The sequence below is a fragment of the Ambystoma mexicanum genome, chromosome 2q, assembly GCF_040938575.1.
Source record: "Ambystoma mexicanum isolate Mex_15411 chromosome 2q, UKY_AmexF1_1, whole genome shotgun sequence".
NCBI classification, from domain to species: Eukaryota; Metazoa; Chordata; class Amphibia; order Caudata; family Ambystomatidae; genus Ambystoma; species Ambystoma mexicanum.
This window is the reverse complement of record NC_090924.1, coordinates 196,021,258-196,048,031: the sequence shown is the minus strand read 5'-3', so window position 1 is coordinate 196,048,031 and position 26,774 is coordinate 196,021,258. Positions and strand designations below refer to the sequence as shown.

Here is a 26,774-nt window from a genome sequence, read left to right as displayed (position 1 = left end):
CCTAAGAAGTGACGTTAGTAAGTCAAGATGGACACTATGAGAAGATCGTGTTCGATGTGATCAAGGCCCCTCAGTTCCAAATTATTCTAGGAATTCCTTGGTTAGAGAAGCACAATCCTCAGATCGATTGGCGAGCAAGAACGGTTCAGTTTCCTGAATGTGTCTCCACTTGTTACCCTCGACCTGATGTTGCACTAGCAGCAATTTCTTCGGAGGTTCCCCAGTTACCCCCCGAATACCTAGAATTCCAAGATGTCTTCCGGAAGGATCAAGCTAACTCTCTACCTCCTCATAGGTCTTATGACTGTCAGATAGACCTGATACCTGGATCTACCCCTCCTTGTAGTAGAATTTATGCCCTCACCGAGCCTGAAAATCTTCACCTCCGACAATACCTGGATCAATACCTAGCGAATGGGTTTATCCGTCCTTCCAAGTCCCCTGCTTCCTCAGCTTTGTTCTTCGTTCCAAAAAAAGAAGGGGACCTTAGAACTTGTATAGATTATCGTGCCCTGAACCAGATCACCGTTAAGAATAGATATCCGTTACCTTTGATCCCTGAACTCCTGGACCAAGTCAGAAAAGCATGCATATATACAAAGCTGGATCTTAGAGGAGCCTACCACTTGGTACGAGTAAAAGAGGGCGATGAATGGAAGACGTCCTTCCGCACCAAGTATGGGCTATTTGAATATCAGGTCATGCCCTTCGGACTTTGCAATGCCCCGGCCGCCTTTCAATATTTTATGAACGACGTCCTCAGAGAGCTCATAGATGTGTGTGTCGTTGTCTATATTCACGGCATCCTCGTTTATTCTTCATCGGAGACTGAACATCGGAAACACGTGAAAACGGTCCTCGAGAGGTTGCGTCAACACAAACTCTTCGCTAAGTTGGAAAAATGTGTTTTCAACGTGACTGAAGTTGAATTCTTGGGATTCATATTATCACCTAGCGGAGTGCGTATGGATTCAAAGAAGGTCGATGCAATTCTCAAGTGGCCTTCGCCATCCTCCGTAAAAGGTGTTCAAAGCATGTTAGGCTTTGCTAACTTTTACCGTAGGTTTATCCCCGAATTCTCTCGAATAGTCCAGCCCATCACCGCCCTGTTAAAGAAAAACAAACGTTTTGAATGGTCTACCGAGGCGGAACAAGCTTTCCAGAATTTGAAGACTAAATTTATCTCTGCACCGATCTTAAAACATCCTCGCCCAGAACTCCCCTACATTGTTGAAACTGATGCTTCGAGTCTTGCCATGGGAGCAGTTTTATCACAAAAGGATCCAGTAACCAATCAGTTGCATCCCGTGGCATTTTGGTCCCACAAATTCTCGCCTCCTGAAATCAATTATACTATTACTGATAAGGAACTTCTGGCTATAAAGTCTGCCTTTAAGGCTTGGCGGCATTATCTTCTGGGGGCCCGACACACCGTTACCGTGATTACAGATCACCGTAACCTGCAATATTTGAAAACCGCGAAAGCTCAAGCCTCTAGGCAACTCCGGTGGGCACTATTCTTTGCCGAGTTTGACTTCATAATTACCTACCGACCTGGTACGAAAAACGGTAAAGCTGACGCCCTTTCTCGGATGGGAGTGGAAGAACACTTGATCAATCCTAAACCTGTACCTATCATTCCCGAACAAAGAATTCTGGGGGTAATCGTCACACATTCCATTGAAGAAGTTAAGGAAAAAGCCAGGCAACTGGTAACTCCAGCAGACATACAGAATTGGCATCTGCAGGGAAAGGACTTTACGGTGAAGGACAACCTTTTGTATTTCCAAGAACGGTTATACCTGCCCAGCACAGATTTACAGAAAAAGGAAATCTCCTGTTATCACGATTCTTTAATGGAAGGACATCCCGGTATGGCCAAAACCACGGAAAAGATCAAGCGCTACTTCTGGTGGCCGTCTTGGAAAAAAGATATCAGAGACTTTATAATGTCCTGTGGAATATGCGCCCAAAACAAGAGTCAAAAGGAAAAACCAGCCGGCCTCTTACGCCCTATTGCCATCCCACCTCGCCCTTGGCATACGCTCTCTATGGACTTCATCACCGATCTACCTCCATGCTCCGGATACAATACGATCCTAGTAATCGTGGACCTATTCTCCAAGATGGCGCACTTCATTCCACTCAAAGGCTTACCATCAGCAGCAACTCTGGCCCGAGAATTTCTCGAAAACATCGTCCGACTGCACGGTTTTCCTTCGGTTCTAATTTCGGATCGAGGTAGTCAATTTATTTCTCATTTTTGGCGAAGTTGCTGTCGGTCGGCTCAAATTGATGTGAGACTTTTGACCAGCCACCACCCCCAAACCGACGGACAAACCGAGAGAACCAATCAAACTCTGGAACAGTATTTACGCTGCATGCTGCAACAAACTGAAAAAACTTGGAAAGATATCCTTTGGATAGCAGAATATGCCTACAATAACTCTGTCCACTCGGGAACCGGGAAGACCCCGTTCTTTCTTTTATACGGTAGTCACCCTCGAACCTCGGATTTGGAGCCACTCCAAGATCTTGGAACACCAGCAGTAGACCACCTGCATTCTACAATCACCCAAGCTTTTAAAGAAGCTGTTTCTCACCTTCAAAGTGCTAAAGAACAATACAAGAGGGGAGCGGACCAACATCGGAAGGAAGCCCCCCAATATCAAGTAGGAGATCAAGTCTGGTTATCCACCAAATATCTACCTCTAAAAGGACCACGCACATTCAACCCAAGATACCTTGGTCCCTATTCAATCACTACCATAGTAAATCCAGTAGCAGTCAAGTTGGACTTGCCCCCTCACATGAAGATACACCCGGTCTTCCACGTCTCTCTACTAAAACCTGTGCAACCAAAAACCCGACTAACTAAATCTCCAAAACCTATCCTAGTTGATGGAGAACTCGAGTTTGAAGTCAAAAGTATCCTGGATTCTAAGATCTCCAAATCTAAACTATTTTACCTGATTGACTGGAAAGGTTACGGCCCCCAAGAAAGGTCCTGGGAACCTGCAGAATATGTCCACGCACCTCGTCTGATCAAAAGATTTCATCGAACATTTCCTAACAAGCCCAAACCCCCGGAGAAGCCCGGCTTGGGAGGGGCCTTGAGGGGGGGTGCTGTCATGATCTCTGCTTCCAAAGGGTCAGGACTTACCCAACTCCCTTGGAAGCAGACCCATAATACCGGTTCCGGGTGCCGGCCAGTCCCAATTGGGACCTTTTGGACCCTGTCCTGGCGCCAGTGGCACCAGGCTCATAAATGTGCCCAGTCCCAGGCTGGAAGCGCCGGGCTCATAACGCTTGGGTGGATTTACCTGCAGCAGACCATGCTGCTTACTTACCTGCCAGTTGAAACCCTGATCCTCTTCTGTTTGGGACTACTTTTCCTGTTGGGTGGGGCAGGAGCCACTCCCTAGGTTCAGAACACTGGAACTCTTCTGGAAAGCAGGAACTCTTTTTTACCTAGGCGAGGCAGTGGAAGGAGACACTTAAGCACTACAGGAGGCTATTTAAACCACACCCGATGGATGAATCTTGCTTTGCGTTATTCTGCATTCTCTGCAGAGGAACGCTCACCGTGTCTTCTGATCCTGTGCCTAAGGGAACAAAGGCTTACCTTCCTGGAATCCAGTCTTCAGCAGCACCTATAAAGACAAAGAAAGAACAGGTTAGCACTACGGTCTTCAGTGGCAGCGCATCTCTTACCTGGTCCAGCGGCTGTCGCCAACGCCTCGCGCTGCATTCCGGCATCTGAAAGGCAAAAGCTTACCGACTCTTTGCACGCTCCGGAGGTCTTCGCGCTGCATTCCGGCATCTGAAAGACAAAAGCTCACCGGCTCTTCGCACGCTCCGGAGGCCTTCCAACACTGCATCCCGCATCTGAAAGACAAAAGAAGGTGTGTTTAGAGACATTGGGCAACTTTACTACTCACGTGCCATCACTCCTTCCCACGCCGAAATCAGCGGGTATCCCAGCACCCTTCAGCTTCTCTAAGGCTCCGAACTTGTACCTGCAAGGTAAAAGAGACAGTTCGTGCGCATCGTGAAGCAGGCAACAAGCGCTCACTTACGTGCTTCTAAGCGCTTCTATTCCTCACGAGGGCTCGATCCACAACTCTCTTCAGCCCGCCATCCGCCATCGCCGGAATCCTGCAAAACAAGAGGTATCATTACAAAAGAACTTTACATAAATCAAAAACCATACTCACGAGCTCCTCGGCACCGCTCCACAGCAGCCACGTCTTACGCACTTAAAGACTTTAAAGACATTTGAAGTGCCCAGAATTTACCGTTCGTGCAGTAAACGACGGACAGCAGTCCTCTGAGGTCAAGAGGCCTGCACCCTTATCCAGTGAAGAAACTGGTTACGGCACCCTGCCACCGAGGCAGATGGAGAGCTCGGCGTTCACCTACCTAAGGTGAGCTCGTTAACCTTTGGGGTCCTACAAGAGAAGAGAAAGGGAAGAGGACAGAGGCACCCAATAACCACAGTTCATTAATCACATATTTTCTATCTGCAGACATCTTACTCTCTGCGTCAGACACACAGTGCACAGAGGTCCAGCCCGAGGAATCAACCGTGTGTTACACATCACCCTTGAAGACACGGCATTCACCCAGTCAAGACCGGCGCCTCTGCGGGAATCAGGTGAGCGTTACAATTACCTTGAAAAGATCTACGCCTAGGTCAAAAATGAACCTATTAAACAGTGTTGAAGCAAGAATACAGCCTTGCTTTAGGCCGCGTTTAGTATGAATGGCTTTAGATAACAACCTATCAAGGTTCAATTTGACTTGCATTGTTGTATCAGAATGTAACAGTTTTATTAATGAAATAAGTGATGACGGGCAACCAAAATTCGACATTTTATCAAATAATAATTGTCGATCAACTGAAAGTCGACAAATGCCAAGTAGAGAGCTTGTTGTTTCATTGCATAAGCTGCTTTAATAGCATTGAGTATACTCATATTGATAGCAGTACCTAGCCCCGCAACAAAGCCCGTCTGAAAAGGGTCACGTCTATTTTCATTATGTAACCAGATATTGAGATCCCGCAGAATAATTCTGGAAAACATTTTCCCAGGTGCGTCTAGCAATGCTATTGGGTGATAACTTGCTGTGCTTGTGCGATCCCCCTTTTTGTAAATGGGGACTATCACAGCTTTCCACCAACATGGAGGAATGTTTTGTTTCACCTGGATAGAAAGAAAAACAGTGTGTAAAACTTTAGCCCATAGAATCAGATTCTGTTTTAGAGTGTAATTCGACAGACTGTCAGGGCCTGGGGCTCTAGATGAACTTGCCTTATTAATATAGAATAGAATGTCATCTATATCAAACTTTAAAGAGAAAGGGGAACCTTCAAATATCGGTAGGTCTTGTTTGCTGTTATTTGATGGTATATCATACATGTTCGTGAAATATTCAACCCAGCATTTCTCCGATACACCATTAGTTTGAGATGAAAGTTGTGAACATGTTGTGCCAGAATTCATTAATCTCCAGATTTCTGGTTTATCTAAATATCTACTGTGCAATTTACCATCGGTTGTTTACCTCAATTAATTCTCAATTCTCGCCTTAGCCTAACCTCTACAAAAGATTACCAAAGATCTTGCTCAAAAAGTCTCAAACTGTGTTTCAAGCGACTGACTGGGACAGTATTACACACCTGCAATGTTTCAGTTTCTACAGTGTTACAACGCCCATTTTGGCTTGTGGCCACACTCACAATATTGGTTTGAATCATTAGTCAGTCAGTCAGTCAGTCAACAAAGCTTTTATTCGGAATAAGCAAGTTCAGTAAACGAAGACAAACAAATTACAAAAATATTAAAACATACATCACAAGAAAAAGACAAGTACAATACAATCATAATAAGATCACATTTAGCTTTTAGCCCCCCCATTAGCTTACATGTGTGTGCAATGCCGGAAGTGTGTTTCAAGTCATTGGGTACAGTCTAAAGAAAAACCTCTAAAAGCCATTCTGCTTCTGTTTTGGCCCATGGCTTCACACTGAACAAACATTGGCTTCTTAGACAAATCATTGCTTAACTAGCTCCAAGCAAAGTGCTTAATGTACTTAAACCTGCCTACCATTGTATGCAGTTTGCATAATAAACAGGCTAATGAAAACGCTTTCTATTCGAGGACACGGGAGATGCTTTTTTGTCTGTCTCTGAAACCTTAATACATTGATTTACAACACCTGTTGCACGGATAACGACATCTTGTAACCTTTGATTCTTATAGCTCACTTTTCAAATCAAAACCTCAGAAGTACCCTTCCTTCTCATGTATTTAATATGCAGTCAGATGTCTGCAGCCTGCCTTTGCTAAGAAAAAAACAAACATTGCTTTTAGCTGTATGTTTTTGCTGATGGTTCAGCTTTATGTAGACCCAAGTGTCTTGGATGGCTGTACTCTCATCTCACGCCTGGTTCCGTTTTCTGGTTCTCTAGCTCTTTGCGCATTTCAGCTTTCTGAAAGCCACCTTAACCTGCCCGGCCTGAATCTTGCATAAGTCTGTTTTACCTTCAAGAAGTATCATTCCATCCTTCAAGCTCCTGGTGGCCGTACTTATAATCAAACTTTAGATTTTTTCAAGGAATGTATTCCTACGCATTAACCCAGTTTTATTTATTTGTAATACTTCATCCCTGTGGCAGAAGTGAATATTTGATAATGGACTGAACATTTAGGATCATGTTTCTTGAAATGAAGCCAAAAGCTGACCGGAATCTCACAAAGTTGGTGCAATGCCCCAGAGGCTGGACAGTGCAGCTCCGTCTTAGGGACTGTGGTGAATTGAGGTTTTTCCTCGACTCACACAGATAACATATCTATGAAACCCTGTGACGGCGAAGGGAGAGGAGCGGCTGATCAAGCTGGCAACATGTAGCGAGACACGCTGCCAGTTTGGAGAGAGGAAAAACTTCTCCTTTGCAGGAAAAATACTTCAGCCTTCTTCAAACACTGAATAGCATAGTGGTTAAACTGATACCATCCAAGTAGAAGACCCAGGTTCAATTCCCCATTAAGGACTGCCAGTTAATTTATTAAGGACTGTGAGTAAATGTAATCTAAATTCATGCAATAACATCTACAACATCACAAAAGCACATGGACATAAAATAAAAGCTTGTTTCATGAGCCAAACGCAATACAGAGAGCCTTACCTACCATCTACCCAGGAGTAGCAAACCAGACAAACTGGATCAGAGCTCTTATATAGAACAGTTAGTTATAACTCCTAGTTGAGCCAACTGTTAGTCAAACTAACCAATAGGGGATGACCTACCCTGGGAGGCTATGATGTAAGCACTACTTCCATCAATGATGAAGCTGGACAGGTCAGCCAATCAGTAGTCAGCTAAGGGGAGAAAGGGGACAAGGACTCCCATTCCCATAACAGACTCCCTTCCATGAGGACAGTATCTGCTTACATGGGAATTGAGCAACATACTAGTAACATTATATTGTATATAACAAACAGTGACATTGTACTCTTCTCATTGGCTTTGGACAGTGCCAGAGCATATATCCAATACAAGGAGGAACGACACGCCCCTTGCCTGAAACAATGTAGCAAATAAAAAAGGATGAAGAACCCAGAGAGAGAGAATCCAGAGGAAAGCCTCTGACGACATGATGTCCAGGAGGCACAGAGTTGCGCAGTTCCATGAGCTGGCGGCAGCACAAGCACAGAAAACAAAGGATGCCGGAGGACCAGCAATACGTGTGGTGGACGAGCTGCTGCAGAGACGGAGGAAGAAAAGCCGTCTCCACTGGTGGCATGACCACGCTGAGGCCATTATTGGCTGGGAGCCCGCTAGCGAACACTGATGCCTGAATCCTATCAAGGAACGAAGCCTCAAGTCTGTGCCGAGACACGACAACAACCAGAGCCGTAGCATCGGAGTGGTACCTTCATGGAGAAGAGAACCAGAGGTTAATGGTGGAGCAATCGGAGAAGCCTTCACAAGCCAGCCAAAGAGAGAACCAGATAGTGAAAAGTTGCCCTGTGGAGACACCAACCCCATGGAGCAGACCTGACACAGATACAGGTAGCAGGATTGCTTGAGGAAGGGGAAGAAGACCGGAATGGAGAGAAGTAAAATAGAAGTATGGTTACGAGAACCCAAAAACCTGAAGTGAACAGTGTTAGCTATAAAGCAACAACATGGTCTAGAGAACCACTTTGAAGTAACAGGTGGGAACTAACCAGGAGGGTTTCAATACATGAAACACAAGTATACAGAGCACTGTACAATTGGACAGCAAAGGGAGACGAGAAGAATCTCTCAAATAGGGAGACGAGAAGAATCCCTCAAATAAAGATAACTTTAAGTTTAAACCATTACCAAGAATTGATACAACTCATGAGGAGTGTGAAGGAATTGAATTTTAGGACTTTATTGCGTGATAACAGATGAAGAAATGTTCACCTGTAACCGATAAAGGAACCTATGTGATATTATTTTTAGGAATATTTGTTTTTTCTTTCACGGAACTGAGAACTGTTTTTGGAGGTCAAAGCCAGTGATCTTGGCCGGTGAAATCCCATCAACCATTAGCAGACGCATCTGGTTATTTATGTTGTTAGGGCTAGATAGACAGATGATCGCCTATTTTAGTTTCATGGGTAGGGAATACCCCGGTAGCGATAGGGATTGTGAACCCTTTCCTCATCATTTAAAAAATCCTTGAATGTCCTCTTTTGGTCTTCCTCCTTCTTCTGGTTCGCCCCATGTCCCATCCCTCTTTGCACTCTTCATTACAATTGCAATCATTTGCATTCATACCAACACTCATCCACAGGTTTCTTTGTGTGCACTAGATATGAAGACAGTGCAGCATTTCTAGAAAATGTGTACCTACGTGCACTGTTTTCACTACCTTAAATTGTTTATTTTCTTTAAAATATATATATATATAATTTTTGAAGGCATAGGCTTTTTCATAGGCCTGTGATTAGATTTCTGAACAGGCTTTTACCATCACTTCATATCACATTTACTTTCATGAATTCAGACTTTTGGGCATATCTGTGTTTTCAGGATATGCTGAATTAATGAAGTACAGGGTCTCTTAATATAGTCAACTGTATTTTGTCTGCTGGAAGGCAAACATTCGCATTTCATTTTCCAACAGCAGCATAATACAGATAGTGTTGCTTAAAGTATTTTTATATCTAAAAGAAAAAAAACGTAAATCAGGAAACATCTCTGCTGTTCATCATTCGTTGTCTCAGTTCTCTGTTTCATTGTCAGGGTTTCCCCTTGTCCCTGAAATAGTTTTTCAGTTCCTCATTGTGCTGATCCAGAAGTTGGAGGGCCTAGCTAGTTATTGCACTCTTGCATGACATGGATACCACAGACGTGTGTAGCGGTTTGCTGTCCTCATACACAGCTACAAAGTGAGCACAATTGCAAAATGCAATTACTACAGCAAAAAGTGTCTAAATGCAAAACACTTCGAAGCATTACAAATGATGCATTTAGTGCACAAGCATAAAGCAGTGCAGAGCCACACAAAAGCATAGCACAATTACATTTCAGAACACAATGCCAAACACATATTTGAAAAGGGCAACATTTTTAAAGCAGAAGCAACATTGTCCCATGTGTTCATCAAGCAATGAAAAAGAGGAATTCTTACCCGTTGTATACAGATCTTGCAACCAATGAGAAGCAGACAGCACGTCTTCACTGAGAGATTTGTTTTCAAGGTCACCCTGGACGGCCTTTTTGATAAAGAAAGAAGACAGGTTATCTCTGGCCTGCAACTTAATTCCAATGTTGGACATTTTGAGCATAAACCAAAACAAACAGGGCAGTGGTTAAACAACTGCAAATGTGTTTCAAATGTCAAACACGCTTGAAGCAAGCAAGCAAAAAACCGGAAGCTGTACGGTGGCAATGGGCAATGGATCATTGAGATGAGACCTACCCTCACAGTGAGGAATCGTTTCCCGAACCTTGCTGACTGACATGCACCTATTAATCAAATATCACAGAGCATTCGGTACACTCTGATAGAAGTCTCCAATTCAACTATTGCACAAGCATTGAAAATTGTCATCCATCAAATGCCTGATGTTTGACAACAATTACTCCAATGAGCAGTGATGCCTGCACATCAACATCTTGGGGTCTGCAACCTGCGGCATTCCAGATGCTTTGGATTACAACTCCCGTGATACCTCACCTTCCGGGCAGAGTCTTGTCTGTTTTCCACATTGGCTCCTGTGTCCTCCGCTGCCAGAACCCACGCAGCTCTGCAGGACTGTGTTTCCTTTGACAGCCCCGCTGCGCACCGTTAGCTTTCTCCTCACTGGAGTTCCTCTTCTCTGTTCCTGAATACTGCCAGTCTGCTTCTGGCAGATGTCTCTTGTTCTACCCATGGCTTTTCTCCGTGGGACAGCCTCTGCCACCGGTCTTGCATCCTGCTCTGTGTACTCTGCAACTTTCCTTCTCTCTCGCCTTCATTGCCCCAGCTGCAGTTAATCCCCAGGTTTAAGTCCTGGCAACTAGACTGCCCATTACTCTTGGCGTTACATAGCATCCACATTAACTCCTTGCTCCTCTTCCTCGTCTCAGTATTTGAGGCTTTCTGGGTCTTGGAGTCCAAGGGGTTTCTACTGATTTTAAGGCACATTGTTGAACAGTTCCATTTAAATTACAATCACCATAAACATCAGATATTCCATATGTTTAAGGTTTACCATGTACACATGAAGACTGAATAGGGTTTTGTTTAAACAAAGTAGGTTTCAGAGTTTAATAATTGCATGCTTCTGAATACTGACAACATGCCAATAAAAAGTCAGGAATCAAGGGATCGTCCTCATTAGAAAGAGAAGTATACTGCTTCTCTCCTGCTGGATTCACCATTCTCTCCCAACAGCTATCTCCTCCCATGTGATCCACCCCCACAATGCCATCCCCAGGGTCAGGATCAGGTAGCAGTTGCCTTCCCCTGGTCACATGGGAGGAGACTTTAGGCTGGGAGTCAGTGATGACTCTGCAGGATTCATAACACTACTTTCCAGTGTACAATGGCAATGCACCCCGCAGATTCCATCCTCAAAGATCAAGGATGGTTAGGTCTGCACTGCTTTAGGATATCTTCCTCAGTATAAGATGACAGTGTGCAATGCAAAGGTAACACTTTTCAGTCCACTCTCCAGTGTGAAATTACAATGCACACAGCAGGTTCCATAAATCAAAGATAAATGGCCAAGTGTGCAGAGAAGTGATGACAAGTGACTGGTAACTTGCAGGATTGGCATGTACATACGAAGGCAAGCACTTACTTTCACTAGTCAAAACGGTAAATTAAGTTATTTGAAATTGTTACAGTATACAGTTTGTTAAATTATATTTGACATGGTATGTTTTAATTGGTTTCTCTCGGAATCCAATCTAGTATCTGTGTACAGTTCACAGTTATTGTATTATGTATCTTTGAATTTAAAGGGATTAACAACAATTGGCTAATCTATGTTGGAATTGGAAATGCAACTTCTCATTTTTTTTAAAACAACTTTATTTATGAATCGAAGCCTTACAGGTAATCATGACATTACACTTTCAATCAGTTATTAACGACATTCAGTACCTTTCTTGTGTTTGTGCCGGTGAGTTAATTGAATTACCCCTTGCCTTCGAGGATTTTCCCATTTCCCCGCAATCCCGAATCTTCTTTCGTCTGGTGGGACTCAGGTGACATGTGTGTTCCGAAGAAGACGAGGTTTGAAGAAATGGGCTTCTCTATCCCGCACCAGTTCGTGGAAGGGGGTCCAGACGGTCAAGAATTTTAGATATTTTCCGGTGCTGAGAGCACATATCTTCTCCACGGCCATTACTCCCCAAACCTCGATCCACCACCATGCTGATGTCGGGTCCACTTCGGTTTTCCAGTTCTGCGCAAGGGTCATTCTCGCTGCTGATAACAGATGGGTGATGAGGGTGGCTGTCGCTCCTGTCATTGCATATTTTCCTTCTATGGGGACCCCTAATAGAATTGTTTTCGGGGACATCAGTAATTCGACTCCTGAGATGTCTTTTATGTGGCTTAATATTTCTTTCCAGTAGGACACTGCTTTGGGACATGTCCGCCACGTGTGGAATAGTTCTCCCCTCTCACCGCAGTTACTCGAGCAATTTGATGAATATGACTTTGTGATTTTGTGTATGTGGTTTGGGGACATATACCATCTAAGGCACAATTTGCAAGCCGATTCCTTAATCGTGGTGCATCTAGAAGTGCCGTGTGCACATGTCCATATTTTATTCCTTTCCTCCTCTGTTAGCGGCTCTTGTATGTCCCTTTCCCAGTTCACTTTATATGGGAGGCTGTCCGTCGATTGATCGCTGGAGAGCAGTCTGTAGAGTCTGGCAACCCCTTTGCAGTTTGACCCTCCTGCAGGGTCAGCTCTAGACCTGATGGCATTCTTGTGCCCGCTCTCTTCACCGTTGGATGGGTTATCTAATGTCTTATTTGTGCATATGTATAGCGCTCTGTTTCCCCTATGTTGAATTTGCAACTTTCATTTTTACGGCCACTCGCTGCAGTTTATAAGCAGTACAGTATTTGGTAGCCCTTTTCTGGTTGAAAATCATGCTGAAATATGTGTGATTTTTAAAGGGTCTTTTCAACAAAAGAATCACCGGAGGGTGTGGGGGTCGTCCCTCGTACCCACCTGGTCAAGTGCAGGCTTGCTCATTTAGCTCGCTCACTATATTGAATAGTCAAATTACTTGTCGCAACACTTTTTAAACCCACTAGCAGTTTTTAAGCCCTGTCCGTTTGTCAGCCCAACAACCACCAGCAAACAACTGTATGGCTAATGTGGCAAACAGGTAGCTCTCCAGCTGTTGCTGAAATACAATTTCTCAATCAACAGCACGTCTTTGGCTGCTCTGTCCAGAGGCCTTTTTTTGTCTTATATAACCTCATAAAGTATTGCCTAGCACTATTGGATGAATGTCCATACTTAACTTTAGAGTGGCAGTATAGCTACATAGTAGCACTACAAAAATGAGTATGAGCAGTATTCTATGCAATATTAACACTCGAAAGCGTGATGCAGCTCATGTGGTTGTGCAAACTTGCCATGGGCTCTAGCCCCAAGTTTTTTTTACAAACTTAGCAACGAAGAAGCAAACCTTCCAAGCACCAGCAGAGCTGTGAATGCCACATGCACCAGTACAGCTGTGAATCCTGCCAACAATAGCACAGCTGTTCAACCTGATGGGCCCAATGGACATGGCATGTTGCCATACAGAGTAACTATTTTTACACTGCTTCAGGAAGTGTAAAGCCACCCGATGGGACCACGGAGCTAGGCCCACCTCCAAAATCATTGCACTGTGACCAGTGCGCCCTAGAGCCACGTGCCTTTTTGCACTTTTTGGGGGCATACTGTATCCCTCTGGGGCCCCCATCTCCCTCTCTGGGGTTTGGGCATCCCCAATAACTGCATCAATTTCACAATGTTTGCAGCACAGGGACTGCTGCCAGAACCCGAAAAATAAACTTTGGGCCCACTCATAAAGTTTGCCCCCATGGCAACCAACCGGAATGGCTCTTTTTCAATAGTCATGAGGTCCAGGCACTGACCATGGCCTGCTACAGTGGCCATAGCACAGCTTTTCAACCCGATGGGCCAGTGGTCAGTTTTCCAAGGGCTGGGAACCCCAACACCCATGATCAGTATTCTCTGACATGACCTTCTGGTATTGGCTCTGGGCCCTCCATGCAACTTGGAGTGGCCACTGGTGATGATATGAGCCACCCCAAGCAAACAGACTGGTGGTGCGGAGTGGACATATGGTGGTTGGTGATATGGAGTGGTGGTGTGGTGATGTAGAGTGATGTTTGGTGGCATGAGGTTGAGTGCTGGCATGGAGTGGTGTGGAAGTGTAGTATGGAGTGGTGGTGTTGGAGAAAGGTGGTGTGGAGTGAGGCGTGAAATTGGGTTTGGGCAGTGCAGTTGTAATGGTGGTGTGTTATGTGTATAGTGGTGTGATAGCATGGGTGGTGGTCTGAAGTGGTGGTGTGGCGGTGTGGAATGGTGATGTAGAGTGATGTAGATTGGGGAAGTTGAGTGATGTGGTGGAAGTGTGGCATTGTGTGGTGATGTGAAGTGGTGTGATGGATGGTGGTGTGGAGGAGTTGGGGTATGGAGGGGCAGAGGTATGGTGATGTAGCGGTGTGGTGGTAGTGGGGAGTGGTTGTAGTGTAGAGTAGTCATGTGAAGTGGTGGTGATGAGTGTAGATGTGGAGTGTGTGGAAGTGTGGAGTGGTGTGGACTTGTGTGGTGATAGAGTGAATGTGTGTGGTGGTGTTGAGTGGTGTGTTGGTGTGTCTTATATAAGGTGGTAGTATGGTGCTGGTGGATGTTTAGAGTGGTGGTGTAGAGGGACGGGGTGGTGTAGAGTAATTGTGTGGAGTTGTGGTGTGAAGTGCTGTGCAGAGGTGGTGCAGGGGTGTGGAAGTGTAGCAGCGTGGAGGCCTGATGATGTAGAGTATTGGTGTAGAGAGTTAGTGCAGAGTGGTGATGAGGTTTGTTGTGTGGCGGTGCTGTCAGGCAGTGGTGTCGGGTGGGGGTGTAGTGGTTGCGGGTATGGAGGCATAGGGGTGTTGTGGTGGTGTATGGGAATGTGGAGGGGTAGCAGTGTGGGGGCACAGAGGTGTGATGTGGTGATGTAGAATGGTGCTCTAGAGTGGTGGTGTAGACTGGTGCTCTAGAGGGGTGGTGGCATGGTGTGGGGTGGTGGTGTGTAATGAAGGTAGGGTAGTTGGGATCTGAAAATGTAGGTGTGTGGAGTTATAGGAGTGTGGTGGCCATGTAGAGTGGTGGTTTGGAGGGGTGGTATGTAGTGGTATGGTGGTGGTCTGCAGTGATGACCAGGTGTTGATTGGAGTGGTGTGTTGGTGGACTCCACACAGCAGAGTATCCATATCTAACACCATGCATTCCATACTCCACTGCCTCCACAGATAAATATCCTTATCTGTGACTTGGAGACTTGAGAAAATGAGGAATTCGTGACTAGCACATTTGTCTACATCATGATCCTGTCCATTGTTGCATTTTTACAAGTGTTTGGTTCTCCAACTAAAGGAATTCAGCCTTGCTTGCTCGAAGCATGCCTACATTCCTTTAGAAAGAGACCCAAAACACATGTGAAAATGAGCATCATGATCGCAATCAGGTACGATTTATTTTAACGTTTCTTGTGACAGCAGGAGCAGGTGTTGTGGGGCGCTCCAACGATGTTCCGTGGGCCCCGCACCAGCACCCGCCATAGACTCACACACGAGACGTCCGCTCGGTTCGGGCTCCCATGGGGCAGCATCACACTCCTCCTTTTTCATGAGGACAAACAATAAACAGTATAAACATAACAATCAAAACCAACCTCATAACATTAAACCACGCAACCATGACACCGCTGGACCCCTTTAATCACAGCCACCCGGGTCCCCGTCCAAATAGCGAACCCCTGTTACGCTCACCTGGTATCCACAGGGACGCCACCCAGCCGGGTTACTCGCTGGTATGCTTCTCAGCTTTGCCCTGATGTGGTCTGCGGAGAAGGTTCTGCCTGAAAATACAGGAGGACTGTGTTCTGTTCAAGACTGACCAACTGGGGTAAGTATTCTCCCTCCACCCCCGTACGATTTCAGTCCCTCTGGTGCCCTCTCCTCAACTTGTGGTAGAATTAGGCGTGCTCTCCGTCCTGCCTTCTTTGCAGGGGCGCGTTGTCTTTCATGGGTGAGTGCGGTCCAGTTATTTCACTGTCGCCGGCCCGTTTGATATTGTTAAGGTAGGTCTTATTGCTGTTCTTTAGTTTTGTTGCTATCCTGCATGCCTTTCTTTGTTTAAAATGTCTCTTTTTTCTCCCTTAGGTATGCAGAGCTTCAGCGCGGCGAACTGGCTTGGTTGAGCCCCGCTGGTAAATGATGGCGCATTAAGAGCACTATGATGCGGTAAGTAAGCGCTATGTGCAGCGCTGTGAAGTCTTGCCTTTGCTAACCTGTGTTTTCCTTCCTTGTAGGTCGTGGTGTTCTTTAGCGCGAGTGGAATGTCCGAGAGGCAACCAGCCAGGTAAGCCTTTTGAGCAGTTCGTAATTTGTAAATGTCTCTACTCCTTTCTTTAATGTTGCCTCTATCTTCCTCTTTCACGTCGTTCTGTCCAGGAGACGTACAGATTCGAGGAAGCTGTTCTCAGTAGCTGCGAGTGTTTAAAGATGAAGACTGCAGGTAGATGCTGCTGCTAATGATGTTCCTTTTGTCTCCTTGCAGGTTCTGCTTCTCCGAGGTTCGAGGGAATAGCTGGACACAGTGAGCGTCACGTTGCAAGCTGCAAAGTAACGCGAAGCGTGTTGTCTTTCTCGGGTGTGGTTTAAATAGCCCCAACAAAATAGTCCAGGTAAAGTAGTCCCTAGGCTAATACACCCAAAACACTAGACCGCAAGGCTTGGTTCTTAGGAACCAAGCTATGTGGATGCATCCATGTTGGCTGACAATAAAATAAAGTAGTTCCCAAGCACATTGTTTTTTCATGGTGTATGAGCCTTGCGCCATAGGCACCAGGACTGGCCCCCTGAGGGCTTTTGAAGAGGATGTCGGGCTCTAGAGGCCCGAGTCCTGACTCCACCTGGCCAATGGGTTTGCCAGAGGGGGTTTTGGGTGAGGGTTGTGACAACCCCACTGGGGTCGCTTTGGATTATTGTTCCAAGACATAGTCACTGAACTCCGGGAGGGGAGTTCCACCGGCAGCCGTTACCCCGACCGGAGACCGATGGAGGGGTCCCGCGCCCCCGCCCTCATCTGGGACCTCCACGATGTCCTGGGGCACTTCTGACCTGGTTTCCCCAGTCTTTTGAAGAAACTCACGTTCCTCGTGACCGATGCCCAGCCATCCGAGGCCATCACCATGGACTCTTTTACCGCGATCACGTCCAACGGCTCAGGTTCGTAAGTCAGGGATAACTTCCCGCGTGGGTGCCTGTTTTTGATCAGCACCTCATCCACGGGCACAAGCTGCTGAGGTCTGAGCTCTCTCCTCACGTTCTCTTGTTCAGTCCTCAGCCTGCAGTCATGCTCCACTTGCTGGTCGTCAATGACACCCGGTTCCTTTTCTTTGACTTCTTGTAGCAGCTCCCTCGGGCACCGCTTGAATAGTACCTCCGCCGGGGCCACTCCCGTGGAGGTGTGGGGGGTAGTTCAATAGACACGCAGGAATTGGTATAGTGCCCTTTCCAGGCATCGTCCTTGCCCCTGTACTATGCGGAACACCTTATTTAAGGTGCACATCAGTCTCTCTGTCTCCCCATTTGCCCTGGGCCAGAGCGGGGTGATTTTCCTATGTTGAACCCCATAGTCGTCCATAAGAGCTGCAAACCACTCGCCTTGGAATGGCGCCCCATTGTCGCACCACAGGATTTTTGTGAGTCCATGAGCCACGAAGACCTTTTCCATGGCCACCATGACATGCTCGAAGGCCACTGACTTGATAAATACGACTACAGGGTACCTAGAGTAATTCGTCCACCACCATCAGGAAGTGGGTACCCTGCATTATGGATCCGAAATCGGCATGTACGACTTCCCAGGGACGCGTGCCTCGGGGGATGGCTTCAATGGAGGGCTCCCTCTGTGCGGGGGACGCTGCCTGGCACCACACACACGAGGCCACATACTCTTCTACTCATCGCTCCAACTCTGGGAACCACACCTTGAGGCGTAGGCGGGCCTTGGTTTTGGCAGCCCCTTGATGATCCTGATGAGCCAGACTGATGACCTCCTGGACTTTGGCCCGAGGGACCATGATCCGGTCACCCCTTAGTAGGAGGCCAGATGCGGAGAATGACAGTTCGTCCCTCACTTTCAATAGCTGCTTGAGTGCCACCTTCGCCTCCTGCGTGCGCATTGCCAGAGATTCCAGCACGCTCTTAGGATGCAAAAACATTTGTCCTGGGCCGCCGCTGCCTCCAGGTCTTCCAGTGGGAAAGCATTCGGGGTCGCCACCTCCACCACTAGCTGAACATGGTCGTCAGCCTCTTCTGCACAGGCATCCATCTCGCCCTCAATACCTCACCTGGGGTGGCGAGACAGATAGTCGGCTGTGTTGTTGGAGCTTGGCCGGTACACCAGCGAGACCCCATATTCAAGCAGCACAAGCATCCATCTTTCGATCCTCACCGGTGGCTTAGGTGATGAACCAGCCAATATGGGGAGCAGCGGCATGTGGTCGGTCACAACTGTCACTGGTCTGCCCAGAACGTACAACCGGAAGTGCCTGCACCAACACAGGACAGCCAGGGCCTCCCGCTCAATTTGGGAGTTGCGCTGCTCGGTCTCAGACAACGCCTTGCTGGCATATACCACCGGATGGACGCTGGAATCTGGACCAATCTGTGTCAGTACAGCCGCTAGGCAGAACGGGCTGGCATCCACTATTATTTCAGAATGGAGGGCGGGATCAAAGAACGCTATGGTGTCTTCTGCCATGAGGGCACCCTTAATGTCCTTGTTACGCTCAACTGGTCTCTGGTGAGGCGTTGGGGCATGGTTGCAGCCCTACCTGAACTTGAATCACCCCCTTCAGGCCTATCCCTCAGTAGAAAAGCTGTGAGTGGTGGTATGTGGTGATGCTGCTCCTGCGTGGAGATAAGAGTGTGTGAGTGTGCCAAACTGTGATTGTTGTACCTCTCGAACCCTTCACCGCAAAGTACGGTTTCTGTGAGCATACGCCGGCCCATAAAGCTCACCTGTGAATTATGAAAGATAAGCTCTCCGTCCAGCTACTTCTGGCAGGGACGCGTCGAATGGGATCTAGTTCCCTGATAAGGATTAGTCCAGGCCAGCTGCGACTATGCTTCTCCTTATGATTGGTAAGTCTTTCTTGAGCTCTTGTGATGATGTTCGTTCTGTTTAATCTCTTTATATGTTGCTCCTATTTATGCCCGCAATTGTCATGATGCCTACCTCCAAGGAGCCAGGTCCGACCCAGCAACCCCAGAGGCAGGCATCATTCCCCCCAGGGAAGTTCCAGCGGGCCCAAGCTGGGGCCCTTTGGACGCAGTCCTGGCGCCTTAGGCGCCAGGCTCATGTTGGACCCCAGTCCTGGCGCCTTAGGCGCCAGGCTCATAAAGCTGGACATGTGTTCAAGTGTTTTAGTGTGCACTTACCTGATGCAGACCATGCTGTTCATCCAGGCCCTCTTGAGGCCTGAATGGGACTACTTTACCTGTGGGGACTACTTTCCACCCGGGTGTGGTCGGGGAAGGATACATACCTGATCGGTGGAAGGATACATACCTGGAACTTCTTCCAAAGCTATTTAAACCCCACCCGAACAGCCACACGTGCTTCGTGTTCTGTCACGCTCACCTGATTCCCACGGGGGCGCTGGCCTGGTTTCGAGTGTTGATGCCTCTTCAATGGTGAAGCGCAGGGCTCTGAAGATGGATAGGACGGGCCCCTCAACTCTGGCTAATCTGGCTCGCAGGAATATCCTCCTGTACGTGAAAAGGGAGTATTACAATCTGGTGGAATAATGCTCGAGCCTCCCACTTCCTTCCAACCCTCCTCGATACCCTTCCACGATTCCCCGTGAAGTCTCAGCTTAAGGTCTGAAAGGACGAGCTCTCCATCCTGCTTCTGACGCAGGGGCGCGTTGAACCCAGTTACTTCACTGGATTGAGGTTGGATGGGAGTTCAGGTAAGCTTGATTATACTGGTAAGGCGCTGTAAAAGTTCTGTTGCAAGTTCAAAAGTTCAAGCTTTAAATAATAATGTTCATTGTCTTTTTCAGGTGATGAATGAAGATTCCTTTGGAGACTTCTTGCAACAAAGCGCTAATGTTGATGTCTTTTCCCCATAGGGTCCGGGGTTCGGAATGTCGGAGATATGGCGCCGACCCGAAGTGAAACGTGCAGTTCCAGTAAAGATCAGGTAAGTCCTAGATGAGCGCTCAGGTAATGTTTTTGCATTCGCTCATCTAATGTCTTTGTCTTTTTTCCCCATAGGGGCCGGGGTCCGAAAAATGCCTGGAAGCAGCAAGACCCGAAATGAAATGGGAATGACCCAACAGGTAAGTCTTAGAAGGAAACTGAGCTTTTCCTATTCCCTTCTTTCTCTCACCTTGTGTTCTTGTCTTTTTCTCTCTAGGCTCTGGGAAGTGGCTGCGGATCCGGATGATCGCTGCTGAAGATGGAGGCGCCCAAGAAAGGTGAGTGAAATGCAGCGCTGCAGCGATCGGAGCGAAATGCTTTTAAAAATGATGTCTTCCTTTTCAGGATCGTCGGTGAGATGTCTCCGTGATGCAGGTTTAGCAGGTAAGGCCTTCTTCCTGTCCAATTCTCTTCTTATCACCCTTTGCAGGTGTCCCAGGATGCTGACAGGCGTGGCTGAAGTCCAGAAGGAGGAGCAGACACGGTGAGCGTCCAGCTGCTACTATCGTTAGTTTTTGTTTAAACAAAACCCAATCATTATGTTTCCGAAGTTTCAGATGATTATTTCTTAGTTCCATAACTTGGGTTTTTTCCAAATTAACTGTAAGATTATTCTTAACAACAAAGCATTCTAGCTGATTAAGAAGTGACTGAAGTCCACTCGGTGTTTGTGAGATAAGGACCAAATCATCCGCATAAAGGAGCCATGCGATGATTTGCTTGCCGAGTTTAGGTGCATCAATAATTACCTTCAAAAGATCTACGCCTAGGTCAAAAATGAACATATTAAACAGTGTTGAAGCAAGAATACAGCCTTGCTTTAGGCCGCGTTTAGTATGAATGGTTTTAGATAACAACCCATCAAGGTTCAATTTGACTTGCATTGTTGTATCAGAATGTAACAGTTTTATTAATGAAATAAGTGATGACGGGCAACCAATATTCGACATTTTATCAAATAATAATTGTCGATCAACTGAATCGAAAGCGACTCGAAAGTCGACAAATGCCAAGTAGAGAGCTTGTTGTTTCATTGCATAAGCTGCTTTAATAGCATTGAGTATAGTTATATTGATAGCAGTAACTAGCCCCGCAACAAAGCCTGTCTGAAAAGGGTCACGCCTATTTTCATTATGTAACCAGATATTGAGATCCCGCAGAATAATTCTGGAAAAAATTTTCCCAGGTGCGTCTAGCAATGCTATTGGGCGATAACTTGCTGGGCTTGTGCGATCCCCCTTTTTGTAAATGGGGACTATCACAGCTTTGCACCAAGATGGAGGAATGTTTTGTTTCACCTGGATAGAAAGAAAAACAGCGTGTAAAACTTTAGCCCATAGAATCGGATTCTGTTTTAGAGTGTAATTGAACAGACTGTCAGGGCCCGGGGCTCTAGATGAACTTGCCTTATTAATATAGAATAGAATGTCGTCGATATCAAACTTTAAAGAGAAAGGGGAACCTTCAAATCTCAGTAGCTCTTTTTTGCTGTTATTTGATGGTATATCATACATGTTCGTGAAATATTCAACCCAGCATTTCTCCGATACACCATTAGTTTGAGATGAAAGTTGTGAACATGTTGTGCCAGAATTAATTAATCTCCAGATTTCTGGTTTATCTAAATATCTACTGTGCAATTTACCATCCGTTGTTTGCCTCAATTAATTCTCAATTCTCGCCTTAGCCTAACCTCTACAAAAGATTACCAAAGATCTTGCTCAAAAAGTCTCAAACTGTGTTTCAAGCGACTGACTGGGACAGTATTACACACCTGCAATGTTTCAGTTTCTACAGTGTTACAACGCCCATTTTGGCTTGTGGCCACACTCACAATATTGGTTTGAATCATTAGTCAGTCAGTCAGCAAAGCTTTTATTCAGAATAAGGAAGTTCAGTAAACGAAGACAAACAAATTACAAAAATATTAAAACATACATCACAAGAAAAAGACAAGTACAATACAATCATAATAAGATCACATTCAGCTTTTAGCCCCCCCCATTAGCTTACATGTGTGTGCAATGCCGGAAGTGTGTTTCAAGTCATTGGGTACAGTCTAAAGAAAAACCTCTAAAAGCCATTCTGCTTCTGTTTTGGCCCATGGCTTCACACTGAACAAACATTGGCTTCTTAGACAAATCATTGCTTAACTAGCTCCAAGCAAAGTGCTTAATGTACTTAAACCTGCCTACCATTGTATGCAGTTTGCATTATAAACAGGCTAATGAAAACGCGTTCTATTCGAGGACACGGGAGATGCTTTTTTGTCTGTCTCTGAAACCTTAATACATTGATGTACAACACCTGTTGCACGGATAACTACATCTTGTAACCTTTGATTCTTATAGCTCACTTTTCAAATCAAAACCTCAGAAGTACCCTTCCTTCTCATGTATTTAATATGCAGTCAGATGTCTGCAGCCTGCCTTTGCTAAGAAAAAAACAAACATTGCTTTTAGCTGTATGTTTTTGCTGATGGTTCAGCTTTATGTAGACCCAAGTGTCTTGGATGGCTGTACTCTCATCTCACGCCTGGTTCCGTTTTCTGGTTCTCTAGCTCTTTGCGCATTTCAGCTTTCTGAAAGCCACCTTAACCTGCCCGGCCTGAATCTTGCATAAGTCTGTTTTACCTTCAAGAAGTATCTGTCCATCCTTCAAGCTCCTGTTGGCCGTACTTATAATCAAACTTTAGATTTTTTCAAGGAATGTATTCCTACGCATTAACCCAGTTTTATTTATTTGTAATACTTCATCCCTGTGGCAGAAGTGAATATTTGATAATGGACTGAACATTTAGGATCATGTTTCTTGAAATGAAGCCAAAAGCTGACTGGAATCTCACAAAGTTGGTGCAATGCCCCAGAGGCTGGACAGTGCAGCTCCGTCTTAGGGACTGTGGTGAATTGAGGTTTTTCCTCAACTCACACAGATAACATATCTATGAAACCCTGTGACGGCGAAGGGAGAGGAGCGGCTGATCAAGCTGGCAACATGTAGCGAGACACGCTGCCAGTTTGGAGAGAGGAAAAACTTCTCTGCTGCAGGAAAAATACTTCAGCCTTCTTCAAACACTGAATAGCAGTACCACTGAAATAGCATAGTGGTTAAACTGATACCATCCAAGTAGAAGACCCAGGTTCAATTCCCCATTAAGGACTGCCGGTTAATTTATTAAGGACTGTGAGTAAATGTAATCTAAATTCATGCAATAACATCTACAACATCACAAAAGCATATGGACATAAAATAAAAGCTTGTTTCATGAGCCAAATGCAATACAGAGAGCCTTACCTACCATCTACCCAGGAGTAGCAAACCAGACAAACTGGATCAGAGCTCTTGTATAGAACAGTTAGTTATAACTCCTAGTTGAGCCAACTGTTAGTCAAACTAACCAATAGGGGATGACCTACCCTGGGAGGCTATGATGTAAGCACTACTTCCATCAATGATGAAGCTGGACAGGTCAGCCAATCAGTAGTCAGCTAAGGGGCGAAAGTGGACAAGGACTCCCATTCCCATAACAGACTCCCTTCCATGAGGACAGTATCTGCTTACATGGGAATTGAGCAACATACTAGTAACATTATATTGTATATAACAAACAGTGACATTGTACTCTTCTCATTGGCTTTGGACAGTGCCAGAGCATATATCCAATACAAGGAGGAACGACACGCCCCTTGCCTGAAACAATGTAGCAAATAAAAAAGGATGAAGAACCCAGAGAGAGAGAATCCAGAGGAAAGCCTCTGACGACATGATGTCCAGGAGGCACAGAGTCGCGCAGTTCCATGAGCTGGCGGCAGCACAAGCACAGAAAACAAAGGATGCCGGAGGACCAGCAATACGTGTGGTGGACGAGCTGCTGCAGAGACGGAGGAAGAAAAGTCGTCTCCACTGGTGGCATGACCACGCTGAGGCCATTATTGGCTGAGAGCCCGCTAGCGAACACTGATGCCTGAATCCTATCAAGGAACGAAGCCTCGAGTCTGTGCCGAGACACGACAACAACCAGAGCCGTAGCATCGGAGTGGTACCTTCATGGAGAAGAGAACCAGAGGTTAATGGTGGAGCAATCGGAGAAGCCTTCACAAGCCAGCCGAAGAGAGAAGCAGACAGTGAAAAGTTGCCCTGTGGAGACACCAACCCTATGGAGCAGACCTGACACAGATACAGGTAGCAGGATTGCTTGAGGAAGGGGAAGAAGACCGGAATGAAGAGAAGTAAAATAGAAGTATGGTTACGAGAACCCAAAAACCTGAAGTGAACAGTGTTAGCTATAAAGCAACAACAGGGTCTAGAGAACCACTTTGAAGTAACAGGTGGGAACTAACCAGGAGGGTTTCAATACATGAAACACAAGTATACAGAACACTGTACAATTGGACAGCAAAGGGAGACGAGTAGAATCTCTCAAATAGGGAGACGAGAAGAATCCCTCAAATAAAGATAACTTTAAGTTTAAACCATTACCAAGAATTGCTACAACTCATGAGGAGTGTGAAGGAATTTAATTTTACGACTTTATTGCGTGATAACAGATGAAGAAATTTTACCTGGAACCAATAAAGGAACCTATGTGACATTGTTTTTAGGAATATTTTTTTTTCTTTCACGGAACTGAGAACTGTTTTTGGAGGTCAAAGCCAGTGATCTTGGCCGGTGAAATCCCGTCAACCATTAGCAGAAGCATCTGGTTATTTATGTTGTTAGGGCTAGATAGACAGATGATCGCCTATTTTAGTTTCATGGGTAGGGAATACCCCGGTAGCGATAGGGATTGTGAACCCTTTCCTCATCATTTAAAAAATCCTTGAATGTCCTCTTTTGGTCTTCCTCCTTCTTCTGGTTCGTCCCATGTCCCATCCCTCTTTGCACTCTTCATTACAATTGCAATCATTTGCATTCATACCAACACTCATCCACAGGTTTCTTTGTGTGCACTAGATGTGAAGACAGTGCAGCTTTTCTAGAAAATGTGTACCTACGTGCACTGTTTACACTACCTTAAATTGTTTCTTTTCTTAAAAAAATATATATATATAATTTTTGAAGGCATAGGCTTTTTCATAGGCCTGTGATTAGATTTCTGAACAGGCTTTTACCATCACTTCATATCACATTTACTTTCATGAATTCCGACTTTTGGGCATATCTGTGTTTTCAGGATATGCTGAATTAATGAAGTACAGGGTCTCTTAATATAGTCAACTGTATTTTGTCTGCTGGAAGTCAAACATTCGCATTTCATTTTCCAACAGCAGCATAATACAGATAGTGTTGCTTAAAGTATTTTTATATCTAAAAGAAAAAAACGTAAATCAGGAAACATCTCTGCTGTTCATCATTCGTTGTCCCAGTTCTCTGTTTCATTGTCAGGGTTTCCCCTTGTCCCTGAAATAGTTTTTCAGTTCCTCAATGTGCTGATCCAGAAGTTGGAGGGCCTAGCTAGTTATTGCACTCTTGCATGACATGGATACCACAGACGTGTGTAGCGGTTTGCTGTCCTCATACACAGCTACAAAGTGAGCACAATTGCAAAATGCAATTACTACAGCAAAAAGTGTCTAAATGCAAAACACTTCGAAGCATTACAAATGATGCATTTAGTGCACAAGCATAAAGTAGTGCAGAGCCACACAAAAGCATAGCACAATTACATTTCAGAACACAATGCCAAACACATATTTGAAAAGGGCAACATTTTTAAAGCAGAAGCAACATTGTCCCATGTGTTCATCAAGCAATGAAAAAGAGGAATTCTTACCCGTTGTATACGGATCTTGCACCCAATGAGAAGCAGACAGCACGTCTTCACTGAGAGATTTGTTTTCAAGGTCACCCTGGACGGCCTTTTTGATAAAGAAAGAAGACAGGTTATCTCTGGCCTGCAACTTAATTCCAATGTTGGACATTTTGAGCATAAACCAAAACAAACAGGGCAGTGGTTAAACAACTGCAAATGTGTTTCAAATGTCAAACACGCTTGAAGCAAGCAAGCAAAAAAACGGAAGCTGTACGGTGGCAATGGGCAATGGATCATTGAGATGAGACCTACCCTCAAAGTGAGGAATCGTTTCCCGAACCTTGCTGACTGACATGCACCTATTAATCAAATATCACAGAGCATTCGGTACACTCTGATAGAAGTCTCCAATTCAACTATTGCACAAGCATTGTAAATTGTCATCCATCAAATGCCTGATGTTTGACAACAATTACTCCACTGAGCAGTGATGCCTGCACATCAACATCTTGGGGTCTGCAACCTGCGGCATTCCAGATGCTTTGGATTACAACTCCCGTGATATCTCACCTTCCGGGCAGAGTCTTGTCTGTTTTCCACATTGGCTCCTGTGTCCTCCGCTGCCAGAACCCACGCAGCTCTGCAGGACTGTGTTTCCTTTGACAGCCCCGCTGCGCACCGTTAGCTTTCTCCTCACTGGAGTTCCTCTTCTCTGTTCCTGAATACTGCCAGTCTGCTTCTGGCAGATGTCTCTTGTTCTACCCATGGCTTTTCTCCGTGGGACAGCCTCTGCCACCGGTCTTGCATCCTGCTCTGTGTACTCTGCAACTTTCCTTCTCTCTCGCCTTCATTGCCCCAGCTGCAGTTAATCCCCAGGTTTAAGTCCTGGCAACTAGACTGCCCATTACTCTTGGCGTTACATAGCATCCACATTAACTCCTTGCTCCTCTTCCTCGTCTCAGTATTTGAGGCTTTCTGGGTCTTGGAGTCCAAGGGGTTTCTACTGATTTTAAGGCACATTGTTGAACAGTTC

At 45.7% G+C, this 26,774-nt stretch overlaps 1 long non-coding RNA gene across 1 annotated transcript in view; it reads right to left on the bottom strand.

Annotated features, from left to right (window-relative positions):
- The window catches only part of LOC138569277 (uncharacterized), a 31,633-nt gene extending 5,787 nt beyond the window's left edge, over nt 1-25,846 (bottom strand). Inside the window, exons 1-2 of the long non-coding RNA XR_011303198.1 lie at nt 25,763-25,846; nt 9,676-9,760 (exon numbers count right to left, since the gene is read on the bottom strand). This is a non-coding gene — a long non-coding RNA (uncharacterized lncRNA). The remainder of the gene's footprint in view (nt 1-9,675; nt 9,761-25,762) is intronic.
- Between the last annotated feature and the right edge of the window lie 928 nt (nt 25,847-26,774).